An 8,092-nucleotide genomic window follows, 5' to 3' on the forward strand; every position below is an offset into this window, starting at 1 on the left:
GTTATAGTCCTACAGCCACTACCTTAGTTACATTATGTAACTGAACTGGGAGGGGAAAGGAAACAGAATTCGGATGAATGCAATCTGTAGTCTAGGGATATCTAGTGGTGAAGTTTTCGACACTGCAACTGCTGTTATTTGCTGTAACACTCAGTTTCACTAGAAGAGGCCAGCAAACAAATGGGTTTCATGGTCATTGACCATGTAAGCATTATAGCAGTTTAACCCAAGAGGAGGGACTTTGTGATGGATCACACGATATAGACCACCCTACTTCATAATATGATGAAGACACTGACATTAAATGTGTTTTTATAACCCTATTCTCTGAGTTAAGATGACAGTCGATGGCTCCAAAATACCATATTTTGTTTTTATATAATCTTTTCACACACGACACACTTAGAAAAGTAGCTTCTCGAGCTTTGAATGAGTCCCAGGGGGAGAAACAATACATAAAATAATGCTTTGCAAAAATAAAAAATTAAAACAATGGTGGTCTACTGACAGGTTTACTCTCCTCTATGCCCATGGCTGGACTGGGAAAAAGGAGCCCGGCCCACCAGGTATTATAGGAAAAGCCATAAAGCCTTTGAATAAAAACAAACGCTGTTGTGACAGTGATGCACACTGTCTTGTTGATTTATATGTATGATTGCTATACATTTTACATCAGAGTAATTTTTAGACACCGGCCAGCATCTGGCCAATCCACCAGCTTTCATTGTTTATACCGTTACAAAAACAAAAACAAAAAATCAATTGGCCCATAAAACGGAAAAATCCCGGGCCGATGGCCAGTCCAGCTATGTCTATGCCTGGCACACCTATAATGAAGCACAGTTATAAAATATTTGTAATTATTTTCTGAAGTCCAAAGTCAAAATGTTGAAAATGTCTTTTGTTGTTGTTGTTGTTGTTGTTGTCTGAACAGCAGACAAACAAGCAAATTTTGACCTCATAAAAAGCTGGTATCAGATTTATTTACTTTTTTGCTGCTGGTTGGTTTCTGTGTGACACAGGAAATAAAGACATGAAAACTCTTGACAAACACTCAACACTGAAGCATCTCTGTGAAGTTTACATTCACGCAATGTTGCCGCTGTTGTGGTTTGATACTTATTCTTTGTTTTCTGCAGTAAAATAAGGTGAGTATTGGTTAGCCACAACCAAAGCGGAAGAAGTCAAATTTTCCATCTGTGCCTTGGTGAAACCCACAGAACCACATGAGGAAAACAAATGAAAACAAAAGTTTAATAATTTGACTGAAACCAGATCACTACAATGGGAGGAAAAGCCAACAAGCTTAAATAACATTTATACAATAGTAAAGTTACTGAAAACACAAAACATATTAATAGTTAAAACGTTATATGTTGAATAATTAAATAATTAATAAAAGGACATAAAATATATACAAATCTTTTCAATACATGGATGCCCTTGACGTGCTGGAGGGACCAGTTAGAGACCAGCAGCTGGATGTCAGTGGTTGGACTGGTGGACTACTTCAGTGAAGAGTAGACAACGTCTGGCTCTGGTTTAAAGTCTGAACACAAACACACACAGTTCAAACAACAGGAAACATGATTACAGGCTTTGTCATTCAGTCAAGACCTCCAATCTCAACCTATCTGTGTCACACATTTCAGATTTTACTGGGAACCACCTCAGAGTGAATTTAGAGAGCTTCTATACCGCCCACACTTTAGCTGCTTCTTGAAATGTACAAGAGTCAAATCTGAAACCCACAGAGCTGAATAATTTGCATCAACTAGATTCAGTGACATTAAAAGTCAAAGCTTTTGCTGCTTCCAGCTTCTCACAGAATATTTGTCAGACAGGCCGAGCAGTGACACGTAAATAGGCACCATGAAATATTCATTCTGTTCACTACTGGGTGGGGGCTTTATCAACCAGAACTATTTTGCTATCCAGTTTTTTTTTTTCATCTTCTTGCCTTGCAGTTGAGATAAGCTCCCACATGACTAAACAGGTGCTAAGAAAATGGTTGGAGTCACAACCTTATCTGACTGTTAGGGCTTGCTCCTAGTTGTTGCTTGTACTTCTGTTGATGGTGCAGCAGCAGGCCCGACGGCCAGTTAATCTGGTCAGTTAATTTGACCCATTTTGCTCCATTTATTTTTAGTTACTTCGTCTCTCTAAATTTTCAGCTCTAACTTTCCTTCACTTCTTCCACACTAAAATCTGTCTTTTGCATTAGAAGCAAAGGTAAGGGAGGACCCGAAGACAATGATGTGATTGGGCAATACAGTGTCAGTAATGAAAATTTACAAATAGACTGCTGTCAATGCATGTAGAGATGATGCGCAATAGGCTTTCCATTGACCCATCGATCCAAAAGTGCATCTGCCCACCAGGAAAATGCCTGGTATGCCAGATTACCAGTCCAGCCCTGTTTTCATCTCTTTGCTGTGTTCACAGGGCAAGAGAGCATTAGCCTGATTTAGTACTTAAGGAAATATTAATCTGATCTAACTCCTCAGGCCGGTGTGGCTTTGAGCATACTGGGATATTCCAATATATGAAACAAAATTTGCTGAAATGATGACAAGACATTTAATATCCTGAGTTTGAGTCATGATGTGGTTAGCATAGTTTAGCATGAAGACCAGAAATATATCCGATTCCAAAGTTAAGATAAACAGCAGCTGTACCTCCGTTCCTCTTTGCTGTGACGTCTGTTTGTCCATAAATTATGTTGTCAGTTCTTATTGCTGAGTACACTACAGCTGTGTCAGTCTCTGTGGAAGAAAAATAGCTCAGGTAACACAGCTGTGGCAAAACTTTTTTTTTACACATTTCATTATGCAGAGATTAGGTTTTGTTTTCTGCAACTTGCAGCAGGTTTTCACAGGTTTTTTTCCACTTCTTTACACCTCTGGTGAGAAACAAGAATTGATTGCATAAAATTGGTAGGTGTTTGTCTGAAGTCAAAGTTGCACAACCACAGAGATGGCCCCCTTTTTCAGTGCAGTCTGACACGCTTCACCACAGAGCACCAAGCAAACGTTTTCTCACAACATGAACATGACATTAGCCAAACCAGAACTCACTGTGGTGAAAAGTCTTCAGCTTCAGTCTAGAATCAACAGGAAGTAGCTGCTGTGGTTTGACATGCAGAACTTGTTTCATTGCATTAAATGATATTTGTTATCTGCATTCTTCCTTCATTTCTTTAGACACCTCATATAAACAACATATTCACCCTGTTAACTTGTGTTTGAGCGAAACCAGACAGCAAACACATCTGTGCATTTTGGATGTATTGCCCAGTTGTGGCCAAAAGCCAAAAGTAACTACACAACTGAAATCTCATTCATTTAAGTTTTGTTACCAGTGGCTGAGTCCACATCGTTAGTTAAAATCAAATGTGCCACAAAACCAGAAATGTCCCATACATCAACTAAATAGTGCTGAGATATTTTATTTCTCATTTTATTCGTTTGGAGTCAACACGCTGTCTGTGGGGAAGGGTTTTGTGGTTGATGAGAGGAAACCTATTAACTTGTTTGGCAGTAAGTTAGCTGCAAAAACATGCAATCAAGCATTTGCAATAAATGGCAAAGAGTCCTTTACAACACTCTTGAGGAATTTTGGCCCACACATCTTTACACAATTGTTGTAATTCAGCCACAGTGGAGGATTTTCAAGCATGAACCACCTTTTTAAATTCATGCCAGAGCATGTAAATTGGATTGGGTCAGGACTTTGACTATGCCACTCCAAAATCTTCATTTAGTTTTTCTTAAGCCATTTAGAGGTGGACTTGCAGGTGTGTTTTGGATCATTAGCCTGCTGCAGAACCAAAAGTTCAAAACAGCTTGAGGTAATGAACAAATGACCAGGCATTCTCCTTCAAGATGTTTGGGTAGACAGCAGAATTCATGGTTCCATTTACCACAGCAATTCTTCCAGGTCCCGAGACAGTAAAACAACCCCCAAACATCACACTACCACCATATTTTATTGGAGATTATGTATCGGAATTTCAGAAGTGGGACCACGCCTCCAAACACGCATCTATATAGGTTCCCCCAGTTCTGCAAGCTTTTCATTCTTGTTTATGTGCAAACAGGGTCCACCTCGGCGACTAACTTTAAACAAAGCTTATCTCACAGGAGTAACATAATTTTACTCACACTTCCATTTGCTAAAATTGCCCTCTCGTCCATCAGTGCATCAGACAAACAACTACACAAGCTCTGCATTCATCGCTTTTATAATAATAATGGATTGCATTTATATAGCGCTTTTTGGGACCCCTTAAAGCGCTTCACAATGCCACTACTCGTTCACATTCATACATTGGTGATGGCAAGCTATAGTTGTAGCCACAGGTGCCCTGGGGCAGACTGACAGATCGCGCCATCGGCCCCTCTGGCCATCACCAGTAGGCGGTAGGTGAAGTGTCTTACCCAGGGACACAACGCCCGAGACTGTCCAAGCCGGGGCTCGAACCAGCAACCTTCCGATTACAAGACGAACACCCAACTCTTGAGCCACGATCCATCATGGCAAAATCAGCAGAGAATCCTTCCAGCTAGTTTCTTCTATATCCATCATTCGTAATCGCAGCAGCAAGCTTCTTCCACCAGGTTGCCAGTTTCTCTGCATCCATTATTGCAAAGCAGTAGTAAACCCATCTGGCACCGAGATGCCAGGTTCTCTCTTTATCCCTCACTCGCAAATGCAGCAGCAAGCTTCTATCAACGAGTTGCCAGTCTCTCTACATTTACATTACAAAAGCAGCAGTGATTCGTAGCACTGGGACAGTAGGCTTTGCAAAATGCAGCAGAGTGCTACTTCTTCCAAGGCATTGCCAGTTTCCCTTCCCTTGATCCCTCCTTCGCAAAATTCAGCATATCGTCCTTCCCTCGTATCCAATTGCAGCAGCAAGCTTTTATATGAACGAGTCGCCAGTTTCCCTTTCCCGTATCCCCCACTGGCAAAATGTAGCAGCATGCTTTTGGCACCAGGATGCCTGGTTGTTCTTTACCCATCAGCAGCAAGTTTTTGAATATAGAATTACCAGTTTTTCTGCATTTATCACAGCAAAAGAAGCAGTGAATCCTCCTACCGCTGGGATGCCAGCTTCTTCATCTAGCCCTCATATGCTAAGCAGCAGATGTTCCTTTCTGCACCAAAACGTCAGGTTCACTGTCTCCATTACTCATTTGCACATGCAGAAAAAGCTCCATGCACAGAGATGCCAGGTTCCATTCCCTAAGCAGCTCACTCTTCCAGTACTAGATTGGCAGTTTCCACTGTCAAGCACTTTCGTCAAAAAATAAAAAAATCCTCTCCCCAGGATGCCAGTTTCTCCATTATGTCCAGTCTTCCACAAGATGTAGCAGCAAACCGTTCCGGCACTGAGATGATAGTTTCTCTGCCATCTTTCTGGCCTTCACAAAGCACATGCGAACCTTTGCGATGCCAGGTTCTGTCCTCTGTTGCTACTTGTAAGACATCCAAACTGTGCCGTGTGCATAATTCTTCATGGTATCCCTTATCTTCTCATGTGCTTTCACTAGCATCATCTAGCGTCCACCCTCGATACAATCAATCGAGACCGCTCTCTAAGCCGACTCACGGTTCTGACTACATCTAAATGGCTTCAGTGGTCTTGCACTCTCTCTCTCTCTCTGACGATTTTGTTTTTTTTTTATTATAGTAGATTATTTTCCTCTAATCAGTCTTTCAATTCATCAATCCTTCCCAAGCAAACTGCTGTCACTTCTGTTCATTTCAGAAATCAGCACAGTAGTTATCACTACCTTATCTGAAGTAATTAAGCAGCTAAGCACCCCCTCTCCATCTTCTCAAAGACAAGCTCACGCAAGCTTTACGAGCTGTCTATCTCAAAATCCACCATTCTCCTAAAGTCGAGCCACGTCGCTACCTGATCGAGGGTTCCCTTCATTCATCTATTAGGATTTCCGTTGTTTGCAATTTCCTTTGATCTCTTCTCCTGCCATTCCTTCCTCATTGTCCGAGCTGATCCACTTCACTCCATGGAGCGACCTTTGCTGTCCCTGCCCTTATATTTTTCCTGTTCTCCTTCTCTCACCCCAACCGGTCACGGCAGATGGCTGCCCTTCCCTGAGCCTGGTTCTGCCGGAGATTTCTTCCTCTTAAAGGGAAGTTTTCCTCCATAGTGCTTGCTCATAAGGGGTCATACGATTGTTGGGTTTTTCCTCTAGACATCATTGTAGGGTCTTGAGGCGTCTATCACTGTGGTTTGGTGCTGTATAATTAAGTTGAATTGAAAATCTAATTATTACCACCGAGGTCTTCAACCTTCGTAAAGCACAGTTATTACTGCTTCTAGGAGATGCCTTCTTTGGGGATCTGCCAGGCTCCGGAGCCATCGCCAAGGGGTCTGGCAAGGCCTTACCCAAATCGCAGCTCAATTCATGTCTAAGCATTCACCTTTCCCTACTAAAATGCTGTCAAACCTAAAATGAGGCATGTGCCCAGGTAGTGAATTGTTGGTATGATGTTCCTCTTCTGAAATGCTGTTTTAGTTTTATGCCAGATATAAGGGGACACACACCTTCCAAAAAATTTAACTTTTGTGTCGTCAGTCTACAGAATATTCCCAAAAGTCTTGGAGATCATCAAGATGTTTTCTGGCGAAACTGAAATGAGCCTTTATGTTCCTTTTGCTCAGCAGTGGTTTTTATCTTTGCACCCAGCCATCCAGTCCATGAACAGTCTTGAACATTGACCTTAACTGAGACAAGTGAAGATGGCAGATTTTTTTATCTTAGGTGGAAATGAAGCCCATATAATTCTTTAGGAAATCATGTGACAAAACATAAACAAAGACCTGTTTCTGTCAAATGAAATGACTGCCTCATTTTTGTGATTTGAGCTGTGGGAACCCCCCCCCAAAGAATTAGTTTATTGTGTGAACTGGATCTGAGATGATTCTGAGGATCACCACAAGCTTGACCTTTGCAGAACAATTACTAAGATGATGGTTAGTTATGTACAGATGTAATATCACCATAGGCTTGCTGTACACTGAAAAAAACAGTATATGTCACCACATCAAAATGTTTCACTGAACGGGGCTTTGTGTAATCTGCCTTTTGGTGAAACAATTGGCCTCAACAGCGTTGACACATTCAAGGAGTTTCACTGGGTCAATCAATTTTTATGCAGGGGCATGTAAGTTTGGATTCAGTTATTTATTTGTATGTTGTAAATTGTAAAAGATTTAAACAGAAAACTAGAAATCAGGAAGAGGGCAAACACTTTTTCCCACTACTGTATTTACAAAAAATACACTTGTACACACAACTAACAAACTTGAATCCACCAAAAACACAAGTTACCTTGGCTTTGTTTCACTGGTTGTTGTTGACAATTTGATGTTTTGATGTCACTATACATGATGTCATCTTCTGCAGGTTCATCCTGATCAACTGAAACGATCCAAGTTTAACAACAAAATAATTAAAACTAATGTAAAAAGTCCAAATAAACTTTAAGATGAAAAAGGATTTTTATATTTTTTGTTTGTAATATTGCAACTGATTTCTGTGACTAATAGAGTTGGATAAAATCTAAATACAAAAACATCTAATGATAATAACTAAAGCAGTACTGAAGGATCAGGAAGTCTGAGTCTCACCTTCAGGTTTCCTGTGAACACATCGTCTCACCAGCAGAACCAGTAACACCAGCAGAACCACAACACAGACTGATCCAACACATGACAACACAGAGAGAACAGGAGGAGGGCCAGGACGTGAGGTTGGTGTAGAGATAGAGGAGGATGTAGGTGGAGGTGTGGCTGTAGGAGGAGGTGTAGATGTAGGTGGAGGTGTGGTGCTGTGTTTGTCTAAAATAAAGCAAACACAGTCATTAAGTTGTCGTCACATTGTGAATGTTGAAAGCTGCAGAAACACAGACAGGTGAGTGTGTCACCTGTGACAGTGATCCAGCTGGATGGAGACTCTCCATGACCGCTGATGTCACACTTGTAGAGGCCTTCATCAGACCTGGAAACATGCTGGATGGTCATGTGACCTGTAGACTCATTTCTAATGAAGACGCCATC

At 41.2% G+C, this 8,092-nt stretch overlaps 1 long non-coding RNA gene across 1 annotated transcript; it reads right to left on the bottom strand.

The window, feature by feature from the left end:
* Window positions 1–2,678: 2,678 nt before the first annotated feature.
* On the bottom strand, window positions 2,679–7,794 carry LOC109201282 (uncharacterized). The gene is made up of 3 exons (XR_002061312.1): window positions 7,664–7,794; window positions 7,365–7,454; window positions 2,679–2,765 (listed from the first exon to the last, which is right to left on the bottom strand). It is a non-coding gene; the product is annotated as an uncharacterized LOC109201282 (long non-coding RNA).
* Window positions 7,795–8,092: the final 298 nt, after the last annotated feature.

The sequence above is a fragment of the Oreochromis niloticus genome, linkage group LG3 (assembly GCF_001858045.2).
Source record: "Oreochromis niloticus isolate F11D_XX linkage group LG3, O_niloticus_UMD_NMBU, whole genome shotgun sequence".
Lineage (NCBI taxonomy): Eukaryota > Metazoa > Chordata > Actinopteri > Cichliformes > Cichlidae > Oreochromis > Oreochromis niloticus.